We start from the raw sequence: 27,383 nt of genomic DNA, 5'->3' as shown, positions 1-27,383 counted from the left end.
ACGCGACAGTAACACATCCACTACGTGGCCTTCGATCTGACAGAGCCACTGACTAACGCCCAGAGGCCTAAGAGGCCGAGTCAGAGGTTAAGAGGTCACAAAGTGCATCAAGGGATTTCTGCATACGTGGACGACGCGCACGCGCTTGCCAATGAAATGAGAGGCGCGTTATCACCCACACGCGCAGCACCGAGCTGGCCATAAGCGTGGGTTACGCTTTGCTAATATAGATTTATCTGCTAGTTAATTAACAAAAACAGCATAAGTTGTGTGGGCAGGAGGGCCGGGGGAAGCTGGTCCGTCCTCGCCTAACAAAGTTGGACAGAGCGCGTTATGAAGATATGTGAACACAAGGACCTTCGGAGGTGAAGGCAAGGCTATCAAACATAATTCACACTCTTGTCTAATTTGCACTGGAATGATGAAAAGCCCTTGATTATGTTGTGGAAGATTAAGGAGTCTGTGCATGCAGGTCAGACTCCGCGAAGCTCACTCCGCCCATATTACTGGCAACGCTGAATGTTGCATTAATATACATATTCATGCCTGCAAGTTAAGGAATAAAAGTCAAAAACACACAGCGCCAGTGTTCTCGCTGGGATGGGTCACCTTCACCCATCAAGGAAAACTCGACACGGTCCGGGACTGGCCAGGCAGCGACCATGCGCAAGGTCTGCAGGGATTCACATTAAAACCAGCAGGTTCAGGACTGCGGTTCCACGCTGGTTTAACGGGTGCCGCTGGTGTACACACGCTCGCCGCCCGCTCCGCTTAGCCGGACTCGTGTCACTGCACTTGGCGTTCCAGGACAGCTGCGGACAGGCAGATTGGGGTTGGAGGGGAGGGGGGTCAAATCGCACCGCTGCCCACTCCTGACGGCCGCAGTCGCTACCTGGTTCAATTTATTATCCGCTCCATGATCCGCGCTGGCACGACCTGGCTTTCAGCTCCGCGCACTTTGTAGCCAAGGAGAGCGCTTAAGGAGAAAATCTCAGAAAGGCAGAAAAATCTGCCAAAAGACTGAAGGAGAGGAAGGGATGAAGGCAGTAGGGGACTTCGAGGAGGCAGGAAAGACTCCTCCTCCTCCTCCTCCCCGCTCTCGGGTAGCCCCCCGTCAGTGCACCACGACGGTCGCGTTTCCCCTCGCCTCGCCTCGCCCCGTCACATGCCTCCCTGGCCGAACAAACACGCCCGGGTCATCAGAATGAGAAACGCAGAGGAGGAGAGTGGACTGGTGGACGAGGCATGCATGCATCCATCCATCATGTGAGCTGCAAGCAGTCTTACCAATCTCTGATGTTCTGTAGGAGTTCTCTACCGAGTGTTTAGAAAAAGGGTTGTGCATCCTTCAAATTACTTGGATTTCTGCATTAATCATTCAATAAAGTTCTTTGATCTTCAGACCACCACAGTATTAGAGACAGCGCAGTCTGCTGGAAAGCCATTTTACTTTTTGTCAATACTGAGCACATCACACGCCAATCTAACATAGTGCACAAACTCGAATTTAGTAACTGGTAGAATCTCCTTTAGCAGTAGTTAGTTTTTCATTCCCCATGATTTATGATCAAATCTGCACAACTGTTCATTCTAGACAAAGCAGCTTCATTGCATAAAGTCTCTGCATGGATATCAATCCACAGATTATGCCACAGTATCTCAGTTGAGTTAGGATCAGCACTCTCACTTCTGTTTGCTTGTGCTTAAACCGTTCTGTTGTTGATTTACCCTGGGATTCAGATCATTGCCTTGATGCATCGCTCAACTCTTATTAAAAGGTGCCACAGAATGGGAAAACTGTACCTTGGTGTAGTTGAATAAGGAGAGTTTGATACATGGAACATAGCATGACACCCTTTTCAAATGTAAATCCACATAAGCAAAATAGTGTTGTAAAATGGACCAATTGCAAGAATCCTAGACTCTTACGCCAGTCTTGCCTCTTTAATATTTACACACCTACAATCTGCATACACTAGCCCATGTTCTAGCCCAGGGAATCTCAACATAGATCTTAACCTTAACATAGATAGACCTGCCCAGGTGTAACCGCCACAGTTCCGCAGGTGTTGTGAAAAACCAGACAACGGCACAACCGGCATGGTCCATGTTCACATTTAACAGAACGCCGGATGAGTTGTTAGCTTACATTTCACTCCGGACCTCAAACCTTAGACAGTACCGATCAGACTTCCCTCAGTATTTCACTGGCACCACAACCCCGACAAACACGTCAGTAGTTCGCCTGCCATGCTATACGATTTGATCAATGTTTTGTCCATGGAACCCAAATGATCTTACATTGTTTCACACTGAGCAAACAACTTTGGCTAATTTACTTTGTGTTGCCGTCAAGATCGAGAGCACATATAATTTAGTCTGTGTAACGTTAGTTTCGTTACCTAGCTAAGATAACTAAACGGTATGATGGTCACCTAGCTTATTTACACAGAGCTTCATTTTATTTCCCTGGATGTTACTCATTCAAAGAAACAGTCTGTTTTTCCATATAATGGAAAAAAATCTACAATACACGAAGAATCTGTGTCAATCCGTTTGTCGGGTACATAATAGCATCTGGGCACTTTTCACCCTGACCAACGTCACACACCTGTAAATACTTAAATACTGAACAAATACTTAAATAGTTAATAAAAATACTTAATAAAAGTGCTGTATATGACACCTTTTAGCTTCAAGTGATGGACCGCTATAGAAAACTCTGAAGTCCAACCTCCCAAACTGTCATGGACTTACGGCAGTAAAGCAATCCTACCACGCTAGGAGTTCTCCTCCAGGTGTCTGGGCTGGTATGAGGTTGTGGGACTGGTGTAGTGCAACTATCCATGCAACGATGTTTTGTGCAAAATACAGATTGTCTTTAGCAAACCTGAAAAGTGCTGTTGTGGGAGATCTGTGGGTTCCTCAGTGACACTTTACATGAACATTATCCTTGGGTCAGTACTTTTCTCCGGTGCACACACACACACGCCTCAGAAGATTCCTGCAAGTCCTTCCCTGTGACATTGCGTGCTGAATTCTTCCTGCGCACACTTCCAGGAAAAGTAGCACAGCAGTCAGGTCGCTTTGCTTGTATTAATTTTGTCATATTGTGGAATGCTAAACACCCAGGCCTTTAGTAAGGCTGTATACAGCCTCATACACTTCTATATGTCTTTATGATATTTATTTTGAGCACGTTCCTTTCTGGTGAGGACACAGTTTGCACAAAAGCCGCTTTCTTGAGACAGGACACCTCCAAACCACTCCTCCAATCTTAGCTCAGCGATTATAGCAGCTAGCTTTAGGGAAAGTCGCTAGCCTAGAGGATTGGCCTGGAATGTGGTGTTACATTTGTTCAGTATTGACAAAAATAAGTAGAATTGTAATTATCTAAAGCAGACTGTGTTTGTCCTTTACTGTGACCACAATGTTCATACATAACCTACATTTCAGAATGAATCATTTCTTGCTGCGAGTACGCATGTCAGTAGTGGTAAATAACCATGTTATATCGAGGGTTCATCAATCAACTGAACACATTTCAAACCATAAATAAGTGCTCTGTTTTTGCTCATCTTCACATTATAGATGATTCTGATTTCAGTTATTCAGCATTCCAAATGCAAAAATAAATTCATAACCCTGCTCACTCCAATACGTTGTAAAAACTTGAACATGTGCAGTAGAAATGCCTCTAAACACAAACCATATTTAGAAAGGTATAACCGTTCGGATGGGTATGGTGGAAAGGGCGACGACGGTGACAAGAAACTTCTAGAAAAACAATATTTCAACCATTCGAACGGCCAGATTTGGCCTTAAGTGGAGATGCACTCTCCGTGACGAGAGAACCAGGGAATTCCACTATTTTCACTTTTCAGCGAGCAGCGCACGCATGCTCTGACCGACATGATGCCGCTTGGCCGCTGTTCAGTGGCAGAACAGCGAACCTTGTTCTGCGCTCTCGCTAGGCCCCCGCCTGAAGACAGAGCTCGTCACAGTGTGGGCTAATTAAGAGTGCGTTCTTTAATGGAGTTAATACAGCTGCCCTGCGTGGTTCGGCTACCCGCCACTCACAGAGAGGGGCTCTCAGCAGCTAGCTTTAATGCCTTCCGGAACTGGGGTGGGGGGTTGAGAGTCCTTTGTGTGGCATCGGTGCGGGGTGCCACTCTTAGGGTGGTACTGCCAAGGAGTGTATATTACTCACAGTAGGACACTTCTGGACTGTTTTGTTTTTTTGTTGGTTTTTTTTTAATAAACCTTATACATATGAAACCTCCATGCACAATTCTCTTACACGATTTTAATGTATGATTAGGTCTTAAAGCCTTACTTCATTCAGGAATGTTAACATTGGTAATAATGAATGCAGGTTAGAAGGAGCATGTTAACATTATGCAAAATTATGCAAAAGAGACAGTGCTAGCTGGCCACAACTAGATTTCATTGGCTGTCATCCTCTTCTCATTGTGCCATATTGGAGAAATATTAACAATTATGCAAAATGTAGTTGGGCTCAACTACTCAGTGTGCTCAAAAACCATTAAGGTTCACACACAAGAGTGTATGTAATCAGACATCAGGCACAGGGGTGGGGAGAAAAAAAATATGCAAATACACCCATGTAGCAGGGGTGGGAAAAAAAACAAAACAAAAAAAACAAGTCTGAGCTGATATTTTCCTAAAATCAAATCTCTGGTTACTGAAGGCCTGAAATTCCACATGTGCAGAAACCAAACCTCTGAACAGGTTCTGGAGAGTTGAGAGCACCTCCGTTCCTCCGTCCGTGTTCCGCAACGCAAAAAAAAGAGGGCTTTCAAATAACCGGCAGAAGGCAGAGAACATTACAAGTGTGGGCAAATGAACTGTGAAAAAGAAGAAAGAAAAACAAAGTTTGTGGGTGGGAGGTTGGAGGTGAGAGTTAAGGGAGGTGTGGGAGAGGACGTGGTAACACGGTGTCTGACAGACATAAGGTGTGGGGGGGGGGGAATCTCTTTGGCCAGTCATGCCCCACGGCTCCCGCGAGCACGCCCTCCCCACGGTGCCCTCCACCTCCTGGGCTGCATGGAAACGAAGCTGCACTTGAGCCGCTCCACTCGGCCCTGTAATACGCTCGCTGTAGTGGTGACAGGCCCACTAATGAGTACGCTTTCAGCCATTAGGCTGCCTACGACAGCTAGCGTGCCGCTAAGCCCCCGGGGGTTGGCCATGTACCATGTCCTCAATGCTTTTAAGCCCCTGTACACTTACACAGCACTGAGTTACGTTTTATTGTTCATATAATGATACTGTTTTTCAGGCCTGGATGATATGGCCCAAAAACTCTGTTCTAAAAATAAACAAATATCGAGACACCAAATGGTACAAAATATGATTTTAGAAATCGGAAGATTAATGCACGACCATGAAACCTTTAATGGAACTGCAGGTGCCGATAGCAAGGTGTATAACATGGGTGTAGGTTATGTTTTACTAACTGTCTGTGGTATTCTCATACCTGGACTTGGACTGATTAAGTGAGTGGGACTGACTCACACCTGATCCCATCTAGGCTGCAGTTACCAGGCAGTTTTCCGCTCACTGTAGTAGCGTCTGAAATGCTTTTATAGTTGATCCAACATCCAAACATCCTTCGAGAAAAACAAATGGCTGCCAGCTGTCCCGTCCACGGCCACGCAGACACTGGAGATGTATGGAACTCTTCCGGCTGTCCGAGGGCAGTGTGGTAAGGAGGGGACAGCTATGAATGGGTGGAGGGATTTGGGGCGGAGGGATACATGAGTGCAACAGCCTGGGATTTGGGGCGGAGGGATACACAATGCAATGGTGCGGCCTGGGTGGCTTGTTGGGGTTTTTTTCCACCCCCATTTTTGTGTTTGTTTTTTGGTGTCTCTGCAGGCATGAGGAGGGGATTTCATGCACGTTAATCCTCCAGTTTACAAGGCGGGCATTTTTACGGGGACCATTGCGAATGGCTGCTTGCCTTCACTTAGCCAGTGCGGTGTGCTCATGCCAGCTAGTTTAAAAGGTGCCATTGCTACAGGAAGAAGGATTATGCTCGGCTAGGCTACACGCTGCTCTGAGTGGAGAGCGAGCGGCTGTCTGTACGTGGGCCGTTAAACTCACTACGTCTTCTGTTTCGAAAGAACCGCTTACGTGTCGGAGAGTGGATGGAAACCGGTGTTGTTGGTTAGCCTGACAATGCCGATGGTAAGCTTGGTGGTTTAAGTTACTCGCTGCTTTAATGAATGGTTACAGGGAGGTCTGGATCCTGTGTGCAACTGAACACTGACCAGGTCAAGATCAGGCACACTTACACGGACACTGAGCGCAAGTCCTGTTCAGGAAACAAAAGATTGGACATTTCGAGCACATCGGATCTCTACGCACGTTCTCTCACCACGCGACACAAACCAAGACCTCCAGATGCCGACAGCGTTCTGCTATTCCCCTTCATTTCGCCTCGTTTTAATACTAGACAAACAGTGTTCCAAGATGTTCATCTCAAGCCTTTTGTCAGCATATCACTTCTGCATGTAGTAATTAAAGTTCCCACCGGGAGACTGAAGTCGCCTACCAGTAAGGAGGCGGAAAAGTGAAAGAGGAGGGGAAAAAGAAAAAGAGAGAGAGAGAGAAAAATCCAATTCCATCCCAGAGGAGCGTAACAATGAGCGCGGTGGCCAACGCCGCACAAAAGCGGAATGAATTCACGGCAGCCGGAGCGCGCGGGCCCTTTCTCCTTCCTATTATAGCGCACCTCCGAGATGTAGCGATGCGATTTCTGACTGAGTCCCTCTGCCGTCTCGATCTCTCCGAATTGCCACGTCGTTCCATCCATTATCGTTAAATAGGGGTGTGATTGCGCCACAATACAATCACCGCGGCTAACGGCGCCCGCACAATGAGCGGAGTAAATAATTAAATAAGGGCGCCGCAGCCATAAAAATAGACGACAATGGGCGAATCTGCTCACATAATGATTATGGCATTGATAAAACCTGTGTGCTGCTGTTTACGAGGCTAATTGCCCCGTGTCTGCCCTAGCTGGAAAACTGCCCTTGGAGAGGAAAAAGTAGGGACAATGACAAAGAAGCATTTTTACGTAACAAAACAACAACAACAATTTTATTTAATTGACCAGCCATGCTGGACCCACTTTCGGTCAGAAAGTAGACAGCTGCACCTGATAATGGTGTTAAGTGACTAGACCCAAAGGAGCTTTTCAGTCAAATATGCTAACAAGGCTAACGGCGGCCGTAATCAAGAGGGGGCCGGACAGGAGGAGTAATTTGCATAATGCTAGCGGAGTCCCGTCTCTCTGCCTCAGCATCGATCAAGCGCTGCTCAGTGGCTCTGACTCGCTGCGCCTAGAGGCAGAGTGGTGCTTGGCCTCGCTGTTTACAGTGCACAAGCTTGGCAGAGTCTCGCCAAGCGCAGGATCGAGAGGGGACCTCATCAGCTCAATGAGATAAGTGTGAATAAAAGGCAATGCACTCTGGGTAATTTCTGATTAATTGCGTCAAGCAGACATTAGGCAGACTTATTATCTCCCACGCGTTTCATGCAGGCCCCCCCCCCCCCCTTTAATTATTGTTGCATTGCTCCTGGCCATGTTATGTTTTCTGAAAGCATATTTTAGCAACGCACGTCTGTCTCCGAAACGTCTTCATAAGCCTGCGGATTCAGAACTCCTCAGCTGTCGGACACAGACAGGGAGACAGTGGTAGAGGAAGGTGCTTTCTGGTTGGCACTGGGGACAATTCCCATGTGTGAGAAGACCAAGAGAGTGACAGACCAAAGGAGTGGGTGTGAGATGAGTCACCAGATGCCCCGCCCACAGCCATGTCTTCCACCAATCAAATTCATAACACCAGTTACGAGACCTCTTCCTGTTCTCGTGCACATGCATACATGGACATCCACACCAATATGTAACACAGAGGACAAAAACTTTAATCCAATGTACATACATTTTAGAATTAGAAATTAGATTTTTTTTTTTATTCTATAGGACATTGCTATAAATTGGCAGGCATAGAAATGGTTTGCAAATACCATCATTAATTTTGTGTTTTACCATGTAAACAGGGCAAAGCTTTAAGATGCCATTCTGTCAACCACCAGGAAAATAAAAAGTACATTGTAAATCAAATAAACAAAGAAGAGCATGATAAAGTTATACAGATGGGTTAAAAACGCATAAGCCAACCAGCTTCGTAACCTCATGAACTCAGGAGTTATTGCTACAATGTGTAGCTAACTGCAGGCTAACGGTGCATGCTTTTGGCCGGTTTAAAAGGTTTATTGTGACGTTTATTGTGGCGCATGTTGTCCATGAGCTAAAATCTGCAGTTTGTGTGGCTGCATAATCGTAAAAGGTCTGAAACAGCGCCAGCAAACGAGACAGAAGCTAAACCCTCCTTGGTACATGTGAACATTCTCATTTCTGAAATGATTTAGGTTTGTTTACATTTTAAATGCATAATCAAATTGATTTGTTTATACAAATAAAAAAGAAAATGAAAAATGACATGCTGACAAGTATTTCAGCATTAACAACTAAATTAGTGACTAAACAAAAACTGAATTGAAAGCATTAACATGGTCATAGATGAGCCGGAATCAAACTTTGAAAGTTGCTGACCAACATTTAGTACTGTTCTAGTTTCTGTTCAGTTTTTTTCCCCCAAATGTCCTTCCAAATGTGCCTGAGTGTTACAGACACAGAAGTGTGACATGTCCAAGCAGTGACTGCAGTAAAGGCTATGTTCTCTCTGAAAGGACCGTTCTCCTGCGCTCACACACCGTCACAGCGAGACACAGACAGAGTTGATAATGTGGAAGCCGACAGCCGCATGTCTGGGCTGGCTTCACTATCGTTACGTCATCCCGAGCAATGCAAGCACACCAGGCTCCTGTAGGGTAGCTCCAGACAGCGCGCTCCCAATATCACACATCATGCTGCTCATGGCTTCTGTACGATGCCCCTGAGCAGGGATGGCAGGCCGCGCTCCGCGGAAACAAGCATCCAGGCCAATGGCAAACGCAGACATGACAACCAGAGAGGGCCCAAGTCCGGCAGCGTGACACTCAGTTAGACCTCTGGTTTGTTTTTGTGTGTGTGTGTGTGTGTGTGTGTGGCACTGTTGATGGAGGAGGCAAGTTTGCTGTGGTCTGGTTTGGGCTTGCAGCATGCAGGGGGGGTTCGGAATTGTTTGCGAGTGTGTGCGCGCGCGCGCGAGAGACATTGTGAGTGTGTGTGATCAAGGTCTGGATGTGGGTGTTAAGGATTAGCAGGAACCTATAGGAGGGTAGAGGGGCACATGGGTGGAGCCGCATCTGAGTCACTTCAGCGCTGGAGTGAGTGAGGTGTGTGCACAGGGAGAGTGGCTCTCGGATATTAAAACAACAGTAAGGCAACCTAAGGCCTCACTAGGCTACTGTGGCACTAGCACTTGCCAGGACTGCTTAGTGTATAAATACAAGCCAAAAGATGATAAAAACTAATAAGAGTAATATATTTTTATGGGTCTTTAAATTGTCATGTTTTTAGTGCTGAAGCCATCTGGAAAGCACAAGCTCTGAACAGCAGCAGTTGTCCACAGCCTCTGTACCAAGGAGGAGAAGTGTTATCACACGCCCCCACCCCACCAAACCTACTCTGGTCTTACAGCGTGAGGAGCACGGAGGCCTACACACACACACACACACACACACACACACACGACGCGGTGCTGCTGGCAGACTTCAAGCACACCGCACGCAGAGATCTGGAGGAAGGAGCAAAACACCAGGAGCAGAGCGAGACAGAACCACGTTCTAGTCCTCATGAGCTCTACTGACAAAAGATTTAAAGGTTATAGGAGTCTTTTTTTTTTTTCTTTTTTTTTTTTTTTACCCCTTCAGGAGCAAACGCCTGAGCGATCTGAATACCTGCAAATGAAGAACTCCTCGGCTACTTGTCAGAAGCACTGCACCCGTGGCCATCGACACGTTCACGAACAATTGCGGACGTCACACGCTGCGTCACGATCACCCTGGGTGACGTGATGGGAGTTGTGCGAAATCTCCCCTCGCAGACGTGGAAGGCCCAGTGCAGACTTCAGACACGAGGTTCGTCGAGTTCCAGTGCCGCCTGAGAGTCAGCACGACTCTTCCTCGTTAATCTAGTACAACTTCTAGGCTCAGCGCAGCTCAGCACAAGCTCTGGGGTTTCCCAAGGAGGAACTCCAAGGCTGGGCAGAGGGGGGCGCCGCTACAGTGCTGGGAATCCACACTACAGATGGACTCAACACTACCGCACTTATAGAAATACCTACAGGAATTCTGTTAGAGGAACGTTATTCAGAAATTCCGAAGGCCATGTAAAATGTAATATAGACAAGCAGACAGGTGTACCTTCTACGAGTGCGAGACAGTTACAGATCCACAACACACACACACACACCCAGACACTCACCAGCTCAGACACAACACCAATGTGTGCCAGACAGGTGCACCTATCACTAACCTTGAACCACAAAATCTTTGTTCACCTGTCACATCACTGACAGCATCTGATTTAACTCTCTCTCTCACATAGACAGACAGACAGACACAGACAGAGCGAGCTGCAAGCTGGGATGTGAGTGTGGAATCTTGGTCCTACGTGGCAACCAGCTCTGTGACAGCCCTGACTGCACTGTCCACTCAGCCAAGAGACCAGGGCCCCAACAGAGCACTAGGAGGACCACGCTTTTCCAACACAGCCCTGCTTTGAGCTGTGCCGAGCCAGCAAGACTGAGAGACATGAAGCAGGACACCAAACAGCCTTGGAAAGAGAAGTAGACAAACAAGAGGCTGGCAGCCACTAGCCATCCAGTCAAATTCTACTGCCACCATCCCTGGTCAAACCCTGCTGTATACAGGGAGCTCTACACATCACAATAAGCAGATCCACCGAACTCTCTCCTCAGAATAACAACAACGCTCCCTTTTCCCCCCAGGGCGAGGCACACTGACACCGTTATTCAAATGGTGCGCCATGTGCTGCTTTAATCAGGTATCAGCACTGTAGTTCACATCATATGCAAGTCAACACCGCTCCAGGGAGATTATATTCAGTGTGTGCATCACCGGTGAAATGATGATAAATCTCTCCCTTCACCATTGTGTGTCTGCACGTTTGCATGGCAGCCTGTCAAGACACAGCTTCCCCAACGCCACGCTGACTCCGTAAATAAATAAATAAATAAATAAAAATAAACAAATAAATAAACCGAGACTAGCACAAATGATAGTAATTTAGCTTCTTACCTTGTTCCTGACCTAGAAATGTAATTCAGTACCCGACACCAAACGAATAAATCAGAACTCCTGAAAAAATGACTCCTTGAAGCCATCAGAAGCTGTGTCATGAGCAGTAAATCTTAGACAGCACTCAGGTGTGACTGCATATACGGACTAGACTGGAGGTCTAAATTTGGAATTAGCAGCTCGCTGACTAACAACACATACATCACGCTAATGCAGTTCTGTCATCCTTAGCATCCCTTTAATCAGAGCACATCTGTGTTCAGATGCCTGGCCCACCCACTGATAAGGTAAACATGGAAGCCCCGGCTTACTGCGGTTGACATGGCAACCGCATCACTCTTGCTTTCCAGCCGGGGGACCACACTTCCACCAAACTCTCCATTTCCTTGGCTTTCCCACTTTTCTTTCCATTCTGTCCCTCTTCTGTATTGTTTAGGTCTCTTGCATGACTTTAGGGATCTCTCAGGCTTTAGGGCTCGTCTTCTCTCGGAGACGGTGGTTCGTTTTTAAATAATGGAACGACGTTCTAAGGCAGCGCTCGGGAGCTGGAATGTGCATTGTGTGCAAACGCGTTGACAAATGAGGCAACCCAAAGCGAAACAGGACCAGTCAGTTTGCAATAATTAATATGTCTAGTTGGCATTGGCTGTGACCTCTGTGGGCAAGTCTGATCAGAAAACATTGAGAATTCATGAATTATTTCCCTGGAGGGACATTAAAATGGGTTTACACTCATGCTTAGTTCTGGGTCACATTATACCGGAACCACGTAGCACACCAAATTAGCATTTCATATCAGTATTACATTTTCAACAAATGTCCTGCTTTTGTTTCGACAGGACTGCGGTTAGTAGACGTCAGTGCAAATCCCGCACGTTTATGGGATGGATTCAGAACGAAGGCTGGCTCACAGACACGACTCGGCTGACAGCCAACGGCAGCAGTGTGCTGCGTTTTAAAGGCTGTGACGAGGCTTAAGCTTCCATGGACTCTGGCCATAGAGGGGGGGGAAGAAAAGAGAAAAAAAAACAACACACACTCTCACACACTCACACTATAGCATCCATGTTCTCTTCCCTCTCGCTGTCCGGACCGTGGTCACACCTGTCACTGTTGCACCTGTGTCAGCTACATTCTGATCTTATGCGCAGCTGAGCTCTGTCTGCGCAGAGGCTAGCATTTCCAGAGAACCGTCAGAACGGAGGCTGGCAACCTCTATCCCTTTCCGTGTTTGCCCATGTGTACCAGCTGCGAAGTCTGCACCGGTCGGTGCGGGACCTAAAGCCATAGCCCTTGCTGGAATTCCTGCTTTTGGGACACTTTTGGGACATCCCAGCGTGTCTCCAGAGTCTCTACACCAGCTGCTCATTCGGGGGCGGGGCTATCTGGCATAGCTGCAAAAATCTTAGCAAGGAGTAACGTTTGCATCCTGGACTACACATACTCTTTTCTGAGTTTCCTGGACCAGCAGAACATCCTGCTTACGAAGGAGAAGTCCTAACGGAGACACACTACACATTAGCCTTTGAAATTGTTAGTTTCATAATCAGGTATTAAAAACTTGTAACAAAAGTTGACAACTTCTTTTGACCTGCTTCCATACTAACACCATTTAATTTTTGCTACTGCCTTTGCATAACAAGGAGAGGAATGAATATGGAATTAAGCAAAAACAAGCACATAAACACTCACCTAAGCAGTCCCACAGTGCTGCTGATGTAGGAACAAACAGACCAGGCTGTGATAATGGGGATATCTGAAGTCCATGAAAAAACAAAAAGGTATACAAGAAAATAAAATGAAAAAGAAACAAAGAGATAAAATGCTAAGTAAAACTCTTCTGGAGCCCCAAGCGTGTTGAGTAAACCGTCTTTTGACAAGGCACAGGAAAGGACGTCTTTTGACAAGGCACGGGAAAGTCTCGAAGACAGGCTGAAATGGGCTTTGATCGGCCTGTGTGTCAGAGCCAACGCTCCGAGACCCGGACACCGCTGAGCAGAGATGACTGTCGGAACGACAGCGTTATTCAGCCGTAGCAGGGAGTCGGCCCGTCTCCGTCTACCTGCGCGCGTGCGTTCCCTGATAAAGGAGAGGTGGGGAGTGCCTCCACGGCTGGAGATACCGCCGCAAAGTCAGTACTCACACAGAGAGGCCAGAAGAAAGGCATTTTCCTACATGAATGCAAGGGGAAGAACACAAATGGAAGGAAGAAAGGAGGTTACATTGCAAAAAAGGGACGTCTGACACAGCGCCTCTACGCTTGCACAGGCATTCAGATACTGTTGCCTTCCGAGCAGTTCCTTTTCCCCACGAACTGTACGCAGGGAAGGCAAAGAAGAAAATGAACGTTAGCGTATTTTAAGATAGGAGTGTGCAGTCAGCAAAAAGGGTCAAAGAATAGGGGGAAAAATAAAAAATAAAAAAGTCAGTCATCATACAGTTCAAAGATTTACCTCTAACATTTCCAAAGGAAACAATGAAATATGATGAACTACTTTACAACAGGGGTTCAAAACCAGTGTGAAAATGGGTGAAACAGGATTGGATTGAACCCGTTTTGCTTTGTGATATACAAGTATGCCAATGAAAACCCTTTATAATACCCAAAAGAACAATACTGGCAGACATTTTTAACATTTTCCACATTGCTCTATACAAGTGAAGCAGGTGCAAAATATTGCGTTTTATAAAGAAAGCAGGACTTTGTTGGGTTTTTTTTCCCCAATCAGACTTGTCCTTACACACTCTGTGATTGAGGAAAATGGGTCAAAGAGAATCTAGCACAAGCTCACATCTGCGCGACGGGGCCAGCGTGCGTCAGCGTGGTTGTACGGAGACAGAGAGGTCCAGACACGTTTCTGATCCAAGCTCAGAACCACATACGTTCTGCATACACTTGCATTCTCCATTTAACATATGCTGGGTTCTCTGGGAAAACTGTGTGTGTGTGTGTTCGTTCATTGTAGCACGCGTATTACACACCCGCAGGAGAAGCTGTTCCCATCTCGCTAGTCAACTGTGTCCAACGTGCTACACATCACTTGGCTATCAGAGTAGCCGATGAAATACACACCCCACTAGCTTCCCTACTTGCATGTGCTAATGTACTTTACACGTCACTAGTCTGGTGTGGCTAATGACAAAGGACACTAGTGACCTCGGCACCTGCTGCAGTACAAACAACTTCCCTTAACAGCTAGTTACCTAAAAAGGCAATATGGCCGCTACTTCTCTGAATAGCAAATGTTACCACCCAAACAGCTAATATGGCCACTAGTTACCCAGCTGGCTAATATCATGACCACATATTCCCTGAATGGTGAATGCAGCCATTAGCTATCTAAATAGATAATACAGTGTAGATGTCCCTGGGGATTGGAGACCCTAAATATGTCCAGGTACCTGCACAACTAATGTGGCTACCATCAGAGGCTGCAGTAGTTCTTTCCTCAGTGACTCTTCATTAGCCAAAAGTCCAACCCAGGAACTGGCGAGTTAAACGCGTGACAGGAAGAGAGTGGTTCGTGATTCGAGAGTCACGCTGCCAAAGATGAACACGCCTCATCCCTGACCCAGAAGACACGGTAACGCAGCGTGACAAGGGTCCACCATTTCCAGCGTTTTCTGCCCCCAGTTGCGGCAACTTTGCATCTGTAGCACGAGTCGCCGCCGCTTGCCATCAGAGGGGCCATGTCAAAAGGTACGTTAGGTTTTCCGTTGAATAGTTCTAATAGAAAAAAAATACAGCCACCATTCTGAATGGTGGAGGGCGACGGCTGCCCCTTTCCCCTCCTAAAGCCCGGCGAGCACCGCATACAGAATGACAAATTGCCTTCCACGCAACTTTAGCCTGCGCCCACCAGTGCCTCAGCCTCTATATGGACCCAATTAAGCTATTAGCCAAGGAGTGGGGCCTGATGGCTCCATTAGGAACCATTACAGTTTCTTTAAGCTCAGAAATCAACTACAGCCTCCAGTGGAAGCTAAAAAACCCAGCCCTCATTTACCGTTCCTAGGTGGAGACCTTTATACCTTCTCCAAGGCCAAGACGTAGCCGTGGAGTGCGTATGGCAGATCAGTCAAGGGGTCCGAGAGAGAGAGAGAAATACAGAGAGAAGAACAGAATAGGCAGACAGAGAGCAAGAACACAGATAGACAAACTCGAGAGGTGGGAGAGAGTGAAAGAGGGAGGAGATGCTCTCTACAGTGAGGGAGGACAATAATTTAGAGTGAAATATGTGAAGACGAGATGTGGAGTGGCTCCATAGCCTCCCTCTCCAGGGCGCTGTTTATCTGCCATCACTTCGGCTGTCCCATATATCCAAGCACGGAGTCAATGCAATTCACCGCCACCATCAGTCACAGCTGAGCTCCAGCGCGGACGCCCGGCACGGCAAAGCAGACCCACTACCACGGCGTTAATTTATACTAAACGGTTGAGATGATAAACACATGGGAAACGTAAACCGCGACAATCTATGAACTGGACACCCGGCACCCACTAGGTGGACGTTTAAACGGTCTACATTTAAAAAGGCTCGTAAGGGTGCGAGCCATCAGTGACCCAGCATGCAGATCGAGGGAAGCGCACACCTTTTTAGACTTGGCATGTGCAACAGTGGTTCGTGATTTGAGTCATTTAAGGCCACAATACTAGCGTGGCGCTTCAGTGCTCGGTCAGACCTGACTGAAATATTGAGGGTGCGATAATTAGCCAAGGAGTTTAATCGGGAGTTTTAAGGAAACTGGGAACAAGGCATTAAAAGCTGCAGTGTTCATGGAGCAGAGCAGAGCAGAGAGAGGAGATGTGCATTTACAGGATGAATGAATGCCACGGCAACAGAAGCGTGGCACACCCCAGGCACTTAATAGCCTCTCAACTGTCAGTGGGTGCGAGAACCAAGCGAGCCTCCAGCCCTGGCCCGCGCCCGCCCACACACACACACACACACACATCTCTCACCTAAACAAGGCAGATGCTCTCGTTTACCTGACACCGCTGAAGAAGAGGAAGACCGTGCTGTCTTGTGGCTCAGTCCTCTTCTCTGGCCCCTCTCCACTCACTCGCACACAAACACACGCGATGGGACGCTCTGTGACGGGGACCTCCTTCTATGCCACACCCTGGGCTCTAAAAACAGCTGCACCGATGCTGGGCACCCTGACTCGGCGTCACAGCTGTGCGGCTGTCCGTCTCGCAGTGCCAACACCCCGCCAGCCCGCATTCTTCTTATTTACACAGTTATTCATTTATCTAAATGTGCCCGCCCCACGTCAGCCCGCAGACGGATGGACAGGCGGTACCGATGAGGGTCCGCGTGATGCTGCCAGCGTCTCCGCCAACGTCTGTTTCCCAGGCTTCGTACACACGTCTCCCCTGCTGGATCGCGCGTCTGCGGTTGGGGGAATTCCTCGCTCGTGCTGAGCTTATGGCACAAACAGCAGCAATCCTGAAGTGAAGCACTGAATTGGTGATAAAGCGAGGGCTACAGCCCGCTCTTCTGTTCCCATGTTTGCGCGTGTGTGTGTGTGTGTGTGTGTGTGTGTACGTGTGTGTGTACGTGTACATTTACATTTGTCCAGAGTGATTTTCAGAAGTGCTTTGTAGTCTCCATCAAAAACACATCCTCATGTGACAACATACAGGTCGATGTTAAGAACCTGCAGCTAAGGTCCTGACGAGAGTAGGAGGAAGACAGTACAGGGTTTTTTAGAGAGCATTTTTAAATGTTCAGTGACTCAGAGAAGAGGTGAGTCTTCAGTCTTCAGTCTTTGTTTGAAGACAGCCAGTGTCTCAGCTGTAGGGACAGCCAGTGGAAATTCATTCCAACACGTGTACCAGGGCAGAGAATTTGACGCTTGTCTTCTTTGAGTCTTGATGGGACTCGTCTGTGTAGATGTGTGTAAAAGTGTGTGTGTTCAGATGTGAATCCTTTTCCAAAAGCCACATGATACGGGGTCACGTTCACTACTTTTTCTGGGCATGAAAACGAGGTGTGTGTGTGTGTGTGTGTGTGTGTGTGTGTGTGGTGTTATGGTGCGATAAGAAGATCTAGGTGTTTTTTGCTCCTAACACACACACACACACACACACACACACTCTCCGCTTGCTGGGATTGGGAAAGCTGGTAGAGGAGCAGCAGTTCCCAGCAAGGTCCTGCCATTCCTACCCTGAAATAATCCCCGACATCCCACCCTGAAATAACCCAAGAACTGGATTCCCTGTCCCACTGCCTCCCTAAAACTGTCAATTTGCCGCAGATGAGCCAGATTTAATCACATCATTCACGGCCTCCCAATCCAGCCAAGAGGTTGCCTCAGATGGGCCCGGATACGAGGAGAGGGCCCAACCTCATAAATGCCTGGGGTCGGCTGGGCCGGGCCACCCGTCGGAGGCTCCAGACCGCCGTCATCTCTCCGTAATCGTGCTCGGTGGAGTTCAAGATCTCCCCGATAGCCCTGTAGCTCAGCCTCAGTGTTTAGCAGGTCAGGCACGAACACGAGCATGTCTAACCAGCACCGAGTCTCCCCGTCTGCTGTCCAATGGCAACGAAGCTGGGCCTCCCTTTTAATATGCCCCGCCCACCTCTAGGGCGTCTCGGTTTCTTCTACACCTCTCTACCTCCGTGCACCATCCATCATCCTGTCCTTCTCAAAACTGGAGCAGCAAGGCCCCCAGCCACTTAACCCCACCTGCTCCCCACACCCCATCCTTCCCCGTGGCTGCAGTTCTCTCGCTGCTTCTCTGCTCACAGGCTGCAGAGACTCTCTCGTTAGGGGGGTAGGGCCAGGCCACCTCAATGAGAGGCCCCGCCATTGAGCCTCGCACCGAGAGACGTCACGTCTTCCCCGTAGGAGACGCCCCCTTTCCCGCCCTTCACCTCCTCTGTGCACTTCTCCCCTCCACGCTCTGCCGGACACCGCCCCCCCCCGGTCAGGTCAGCCTGGCCGGGCTTTCACACACACCTCTTCAACACACAACAGGCCTTTCCGGGTCCCTCCAGAAGCCCCTCAGGACGACACAGAGGACGACACAGCTCATCGCCGCTGCGTGGGGCTCCGGAGACGATAAGAGCTGCACATTAGTGACGGCTGACGCGTTGGCGACATTAAAACAACGGGACTGTTTTAAGGGGCTCAATTAAATGGCGGGAGAGCGAGCGCATGCAAGGCAAATCTGCAGTGTCGCACTCGACGCCCTTCGCCAGAGCGCCACGGATCCGAGCAGAACCGGCCGTACGTGTGTATTTATAATTTAATAAGCGACTCGGGAACGGAACCCCGCAAAGCCGCTCGGGGCTTTGTGATCCTGTCAACCAGAATCAAAACCACAGTCACGACAAGCACCCGGGGGCCTTGTGTCGTTTCAGGACGAAAATAACCATGAAAAAGAACGCCGCCATCAGGACTTCGGGACAGAGAAGTGTGATCTGGTCTGCTATGAGCAGAGAGCACAAGAGAGGGGCGCTCCCCCTCCCCACGGAAAACAGCCGGAAATGCTGCAGCTTCCCTCCTACTCAGCCCCGCCCACGCTCCGGCGTTCACCCTGGCCGTAACGACCGGCAAATTAAGTGGAAAAAGTCTGAATTGTTACTGCTTGGGGCCACCCAATTGGGGAAAAAAAAAAAAGAAAAAAAAAGAGAAAAAAAAAAAAAAGGAAGGTGTAAAATAAATAAATAAAAAACAACAAAAAGAGAGCCTGTGAAGAGCAGTGGGGTGAAGCGTGGGCAGGCCTGTGGCTTGGCGGAGAGCCCAACGATTCAGGTCCCACATTCTCACGTCACGGGGGTCAGGCGCAAGACGCTAGCAGCAGAGCAGCGCGCGACGTCAGACGCTCGGCCGACGGCCTGCCGAACATCTGACTAATAAAAAAAAAAAGAGAGCTAATTGTGAGGCGCTTTGCTTCGAGTCTTCGCTGGGCTATAAAGCGGCGGCTGTCAGGCGTAAGCAAGGCATGAGACTGCCCTGGGAGGGGGGGTGGGGTGGAAATCAATGGACATCTGTTCATTTATCTCAGGCAGGAAACCAAATTGAAAAATGGATTGGCCAATGCTCCTTAAGTCTGCATTGTGATAGAGGACACCTGCTTAGTAAACGATAATGTCCGCTTCAGAAGTAACAGCAACCCCCCAGCGCACGCGCGCACAAACACACACACACACACACACACCTCGATGTACAGCCAATGAAGAATCAAATTACAGAGTCTCTCGCTGGCCGTGGGACCAAGCGCCAGGAGAATTTGTAGGCAGGGACGAGGCAAGGCCAAGCAGAATGTCTTCAATCACACGGTGAATTTCTTCAGGTGGTGAACTGGGTTCTTCATTACGGCCCTCTAACGAGTCAAAATGAGACAATAAATCCATTCCGTCACCTCACTGGCTGGGCAGACTCTGACCTAATGATACAACATCCCACTGCTTCAACGATGGCTCGGTCCGAGCCTCCCTTGATGGTCTCCTGGTGACTGCTCTAAATTCACACCACAGCGCTGCCTAGCAGATGTTCTTTAGGCAGAACCCGCCGAGAAGACCGTCAGGGGTCTCCGAATGATCCGGACGGCAGAAACCACTGGCTGGGAGACCACATTCAGCTGGAGTAAATCCGCCTTCATTTGGTTTCTGGTTTATTACTCCTAACTGAAGCCCTTATGCACGTTTCTGCAGTGTGCGTACGATGCTCATTTGTGAGAATGTCTTAGCCGGCTAGCCCGCATCCTACTGGCTCACCGGACAAAGGAACATGGGAGTTTTAATGCAATACTCACAGTAAAAAGCAAACTATTGCCGTCATAATGACAGGAAGTGTAAAAGGCAGGAAACGAAGGCTGAACCAACGTTATAGCCCACCGAAGTGCTGCCACTCGAGTGCTTACCGCCAGCCGGAGCCAGAGGTGGTCTGCGCTCACCCCATCTCAGCCTTGCGGCCCCCGCGAGAAGCAGGGAAAGGCAGGCCTGCTCCCGGGCTGGACTGGTTTCAGTTTCCTTCCAGTTCACACAGGTAACGAACGGGCCGGGTAATCACCAGAAACAGAACGACAGGCTGAAAGCAAGGGAGGAGGCTCAGCTTGTCGCGGAGGTCACGCCCCCGTACAGAATATTTTCTCCCGAGGTTTAATCTCAGGTCTGTGTACATAGACACGCACAGTCTATGCTGCATTAACCTGAAATTCTATTTCTTAACATGGAACCTAAAAGCATTATATATATGTACACACACACACACACACACACACACACTTCATATAATACATACATACATACACAAAATGTATTTGTATTTAGCAGATTTGACAAGCACTTATGATCACTGTGATCACTCAAATCCTAGATAGGACCATAAAAAGACTCCGCAGGGTTATTACTGAAAAGAAAACATGCACCAAAATTAAAGACATCATTCAAGAAACGACAAGAATATTACAAAACTTACATCATTTCTCCTCAACATTGAATCAAACAGATTTGGGGTCTTGTTGAAGAGCCGTGATAGGAGCTACACAAACATCATCAGACTCCAGCCAAGGGACTGGTGTGTGCTCCTGACACAAGCCCTCCTCGAAGACACTTAAACAACAAGCAGACAGATTAGTCCCGTTAGGAACGCTGCCATCCTCCGAGCTCTCTACCCTCGCCCCGCCTCGCCAGGCCAAGCCTCCTGCCGTGGCCATTCACGGCCGAGTGCAGGTAGGCGTGTGCACGGTGCCGTCGGCGGGGTTGTTTTGTGCGGCCCAGAGCACACGCTGACCCGCTATTCACCTCCAGCGTGGGCGACATGCTAAGCTTCGGGTTCGATACGGGGTAATATGAGAGACAAATTCCCTCTGCACCCCCCCCCCCCACACACACACACACACGTGCAGACACGCGCGCACACACAAAAAAAAAAAAAACACTTCACCCGCATAAAACACGTACCCGTGCGCAAACACATTCAAAAACACCTCACCTGCAAAAACGTGTGCATCCACCCACCCCCACACCCTTCATCCTGCCTCATCACCTCCGTCCTTTGCTTTCTTCCAGAGCACCTGCTAAACACGCTGCAGTGAAGTCTGTCTGTCTGTCTGTCTGTCTGTCTGAGTGACAGGTAGGGGAAACAGCAGGTAAGGGTGACAAGATAATAGTTTCAGCTACTGGGTTCATCATAGTGACCTGGCGGGATTCTGCAATAGGGTGTGTGAGTCAGAGACTGAGTCTGGGAGAGCAAGATATACACAATGCATATTTTGTTCTATCAGAACAAACATTTTAAGTAAGACAAATATGAGACTTATTTATTCTGATGGTCCTTTCAAAAGTCTCCATTATATTAAACGAGAGAATATCAATATTAAAACATTGATCATGCTTCCGTAGTACAGAGAGGAGGACTAAATACCCATACAAGCATTTATTAGCACACACACACACACACACTCATTTGTCCCTGTCCTAAGGTCAATCATTCTTGTGATAGATTCCACCATGTCTATGTTTCTACCATGGTACCACCTTCATGAATGAGGTACTGGAAGTTGCGGAAACAGGCCGTCGGGTTCGGCACGCGGCTCCAATCAACCCCCCCCGTCTGGAAGTATGATCGCGTGATGGAGATGGAGGATGACTCCAGAAGAAGAGGACATGGCCTAGTACCACACCGCAAGCCAGAAAGCATAACGGCTGACTGCTGAGGTTAGGAATCACCTCGCATGACAACACACACACACACACACATTTGAAACCCCTGCCTGCACAACATGCAGGTGTTGCAAAGATTTATGTACATATAACAGGACAAAAGCTGGAATTCATTGTGAGGCGAGTGTGGAAAGACCAAATGGATAACATTCCGAACAAAATTCCCACTGCCTACTAAGCAGGACGTTGCCCGCAGTAACACCACGAAGCAGTGCTTAAAACAACAAGACAGAGTCTCTCTTTATAAAAACGTGTCTTTAGTGTTCTACTGGGCTCAGACAGAGATCGTTGGTCGCTCTCTATGACAACTAAACACTCCCACCCATTATGGGAAAGAGATGTGCAACCAGAAGTAGCACCGTTTAAATACAAATATCCACACACACACACACACACACACACACACACACACACACACACACACACCAGTGTGCAGGACAAAGGGAAAATGACAAAATATATCAGGGTTAAGGGGCGTGGGGGGGGGCAGACGACACGATGCCACGTGATGCCACGTCTGAATGGTAGTGGTCGAGAGCGTGTGCGAGACCCAGAGCATCAGACCACACTGAGCCAATACAGACGCCAGCGTTTAAACGCCTTCTACAGGATCTGCTGCAGAAAGTGGGGAGTTGGTGGAAAGTTGGTGGAGAGGGTGCAAGCAGAGAAAAACAGTTCAGTAACGCTTGGAGTGAAAACAAACCCCCTCCAAACTACAGAATACACCTCATCTAGTTAAACGGCCATAACCTGTTCTCTCGAACAGCATCCACACGCTGGGCAACTGCTGGAGTACCCATTCCTCTCATACACACAGGCCCAGTCCCAAGGTTTGGTCCCTCATGGTGATGTGATTTATTGTGAGCTATACCAAGCAAAGCTAGTCAGCAGTCCTCACTAGAGTCATGTAGAGTAACCCAACCCCCCAAGGCTACAAGAGAACTACAGTCATTTAGAGTAACCCAACCCAACACTCATATTAGATAGATTCGGTGTTCATTTAGCAGCTGGTATCATACTAAAATAAATAAATCTTTAAAAGGATTTGCATGTAACTGAATAAACGATAGCTAAAAAAAATAACCAGGGTGTTGCTGTAGTAAGTACAATTGTTGTTAAATTAAACGTGTCATTTTCCCAATATAGCACCATCTTTAGCTGTAGTGGCATTAGTCTTATTTCATCGTGTCATGTCAGCGCGAGCTCTGGGGCCTCGTTAATTGATTTGTGGCCCACATGGCGCTGTGGCGCCGGTTCTCACAGTCACGACGCGTTTACGCACATCCGTGCTCATGCTGCCTTTACGAGGCCCGACAGCGACTGATGCCGTTACACTGGTGGCGGAGCAGCACGTGGCGTGTAACGATGGCTTCTCCGTCAAACCGAACCGACGAGAATCGAAACGTGGCTCAGGACAAGCCGCCATTTAAAAATAAATAAATAAAAATTCTGAGCAAAATGTCCAGGGTTTAAATTAGGACTTTAGAAATAAAAATATCATCACTATAGTGTCGTTTGTATTATCTGCTCAGTGAAACTAAAACACTCCACGTATACAAAGGAGGTTTTTATCGTTTATCGGCTATTACTGCAGTCGTTGGGAAGGTGCTTCCCATTTAGCCCTTCAGATTTATGCTGGGTCAAACCTTCGGCAGGCGATTACCGCTACAGCTCATCTGCGTTATAGAGACATTTTAGCATGAAATTTGGTTTTTCTCACTGAACTTTAAGTGCTAGAGTCTCCAGTGCCAGCACGGCCTATTGAGAGATAATTACTAATTATGCTAATTTGTGAAGTGGTAATCCTTTGTTCCCTGGTCACTGCATCGTCTGAGCCTCCACAGGGAACAGTAACCATTTAATGTTAATAACCCTTCCACACCCCCCTCGCCCCTTTCAAGGATAGACGTCCAGCAGAGGACAGCGTGTCCTAAACCGGGAAGGATTTCACACTTAATCAGGGACGTGTTTGCAAAATTAAGCGCACTTCTCCTGACCTTTATTAACTTCTTAAATGCCAGCAGTGATCTGGCAAATTTAACAAAAAAAATGTTTTATCAAGAACCTGCACGACCAGTCGCCATGTAAAAATGCAGCGTGGCAGCCCGAGTCCAAATATGTGGAGATCTGAAAACAGTTCAAGTCGCCGTTTTCTCCCCGCTGTGCAGACAGAATGGACCGTCTACCTTAGCCATGGACTGAATATCAGCTCAGTGAGATATTATAAACACACAAAAAAAGGAAATTATATATCCAGCAAAGAACAAGAGCGACACACACACACACACACACACACATACACATACACACACACACACACACACACACACACACAAATTTATCCTGGGCACATCAAGGCAAAAGAGAGAAAATAAATAAATAAATAAAAAAAAAATAAAATATCACAAACACCACCACAGGTCTTGCTGGTAGTTCTAACTGGTCTCTCATTGAGCTGTGTTTAAATAGGAAACACGGGGTGAGACAAGTGGATAAAACTGACAAGCCAAGTCCAGCTCCTCACACACACCCAGCAGGGTACGAGAAAAAGAAACGAAGGACTCCACCACGGTTGCTCGGGCCTCCACAAGTCTGCGGTGTGGTCGGCTACGACCATGGTGTCATTGTGCAAGGCAACGGCAGTCCAGGACCCCCAGGAGAGCGCGCTGCAGCGGACAGGGCGACTGGCCCTTTTCCAGACGCTGCACCCGTACAAGAGCTCTGTTCCTAAACCACGTTAACGGAAGGAAAACCGCAACCACTTCCTCCTGGTTGATTCAACCCCCCACCCGCGTTGATCTAAACCTTGCTGCGCTTAATCTCAATACCATGTCCACCATGACGCATCATAAATCACAGCAGGTCAGAGCCTCCAAACTTGTGCACCAAACACGCCGCTCCTGCTAGTCTCAGATTACACAAAGCACGTTTCTCCCAGATTATCTGAGCGCAACTGTCTGCCCCAGACAGCCTCCCTGCAGAAAGGGTAGACGAGCGAGGGGATGTGAGGGGTGAGGATAGGAGCAGGTTAGCCGGTTTTCCCTCTGAGAGGTAAGCAACAGCAGCACAGTGCTTTATTCTGGAGACGTCGGAATAAACAGAAGGTCTGACATTCCCCGGCAGACAAACACAGCCAGGCGTTTAAGGACATCCTTACAGAAAGCTGTCACTTAACCTGCTCACCCAAATTCAATAAAGCAGGTTGGCAAAAAAAAAAATTAAAAATACTTTAACTTAACATCCAAATGCTATCTGCGGTCTCGCACTGCTGGTCCAGTTGAAAGGGATGTCAGTATAACAAAGCAAACAAACTCTTCATGGCAACTTGGGGACCAAGAAAACGACGTTTTTAAAGAACGTGCTGATCAGAACATAATGATGTCATTTCAGTAAGAACTGACCCAGTTTTGAAGATTAATTTCTATTGTGTGTGTGTCTCTCTCTCTCTCTCTGGTGCTTATATGCTTCTGCCCATGTGTTTCTTCCTGTGCTAACTGTACTGACCAACAAAATGAAGAATACCATACCACAAGCTAATTTAAAAAAAAAAACAAACAAACAAAAAAACCCCACACCTTAAGTCGTATTTCGAATTCTGTCCATTTTCATCTAAACTATTATTTGCTGTGGGTTAGTGCATAATAGCATGTCTGTATCACCCAAAAACGGCCCTTTTGCCAGGAGGACTACACACGTGATTGTTTCAGCTCTCAGAATAATGAACGTATATATGAATAAGAGATTTATCCTGCAATCTCCATTAACACGGATTACAGCGGAAAGTTAAAACAACCCGCTGACGTCATCTGGCTTTGTATAATTCGCATAATTGTGTCCAAATTCCCTTGAGTGCAGGAAAAAAAATAGTTTGGATTAGGAAAGAATATTAAATAAATACAATTCAAAAGAACACAATACATTAAAATTTAATTGTACCTGGTCCAGAAAACAATCAGTTCTGAGAGCAACTTTAAAGCTGAGAACACCTAAATTTGCTTACATATTTTACAAAAATGTGCAATTTACAAAAATTGGGGCACGCGTAAATTAAATGATGCGCCTCTCACTATAACCGAGTCTTTTGTGTGAACCCCTCTGTGTGTTACAATCACAACCCATCATCTCAGCTGGCAAATTTGCCACTGTCTCCCTCTCGCACTCTTCTGTATCGTGCATACGTTGTCCAATGTTCATACGCAATGCTTAATGCTCTGTGACCAATGCAGCAATTTCCATTATGTAAATATATTTTGCTCAGCAATGCACTTTATCTATTGTCTTCTTTTTCCTCAATTACTTGGGTTATTAATATCATGTGTTACAGGACGGGCCGCGGTTGTCCAAAGCAACGCTGTTCCGTGTACCGCACACCGCGAGCGATGTTTTCCTTCTCTCCCACTAGCAGGGCGTGCAGAAGGATCGGCCTAAAGCGCTTACCCAACACAGCCGCTGTTTGCCAGCGTATGGCGTGTACTCATACGAGGGGAAAAAACGTTGGGAGATCATTCAAACCCAGGCAGCAGTGCAGCGTCAGACGGAGTTCTTCTTGTTGGGTGTCGTGCAGTATCGCACACAGCCAGGGTTTCAGTAGGCGAGGAGCAGCACGTCGACTTCACGCCGCCGTAGCTAAGAACTGCCGGCGTGTTGTGGAACCCCTCCAATCCAGACATTTCTACACGTGAAAAGGAACTATCGTGACACAACACACCTCCTGCTCTGTGTCCAACCCCGAGCTGCTACACTTTTATCAGCACGCTCTGAAAAGAACAAAAATAAATAAAAATCACCCAAAATCGACCCACGAGCACCGGCAGACGTGAAAGCGGGACGCAAGCGCAAGGGAGCGAATCGCCGTCAGTCACGGCCGGGTAGAGACGGCGTCGGCCCTGCGGCGCGGGGTTATCAGCCCGGCTCGCACGATAAGAGACACGGGGCCCAAACACGCCACACACACACACTCGTCACGGCGACCGACGAGGAGTCCCCGTCTCCCTCCGCCACCAAGAGCCCTGACTGATTATCCGTGGCCCTGCGCAGAGCGGGCCGCTCAGCCTGCTGCATTACTCCTCATTATCCGAGACGGAATTTTGGAGGTGATCACGCAACTGGAAGCAACAGCAGCTGCGGGATAATGGTTCCGCAACAGCCTGCAACAAGTTGTTTCGTTTTTCTACAAACGCCTGTAAGAATTCTGGTCTTGTAGAGGAAGGAAAACATTATCCTTCCCCTTCTAATAATAACAATAATAATTATAAGTCATTTTATAATACGAATCATTTCATTTATTTTAATAGATGTGTTTATTGAATAATATGTTTTGACTGTGAAATGCACTGTATAAACTTCATTCGTTTTCTTGGTTTGTTTTTAAGTAAGCCTGCCGTGCAGCGTGAATATAGTCTTTCA

At 47.7% G+C, this 27,383-nt stretch overlaps 1 protein-coding gene across 1 annotated transcript in view; it reads right to left on the bottom strand.

Annotated features, from left to right (window-relative positions):
* adarb2 (adenosine deaminase RNA specific B2 (inactive)) overlaps positions 1-27,383 on the bottom strand; it is a 115,025-nt gene that overhangs the window by 86,481 nt on the left and 1,161 nt on the right. The window lies entirely within an intron of this gene.

Source organism: Electrophorus electricus, chromosome 10 (assembly GCF_013358815.1).
Source record: "Electrophorus electricus isolate fEleEle1 chromosome 10, fEleEle1.pri, whole genome shotgun sequence".
NCBI classification, from domain to species: domain Eukaryota; kingdom Metazoa; phylum Chordata; class Actinopteri; order Gymnotiformes; family Gymnotidae; genus Electrophorus; species Electrophorus electricus.
The sequence above is the reverse complement of the archived record's forward strand: the minus strand, read 5'-3'. Positions and strand labels throughout refer to the sequence as shown.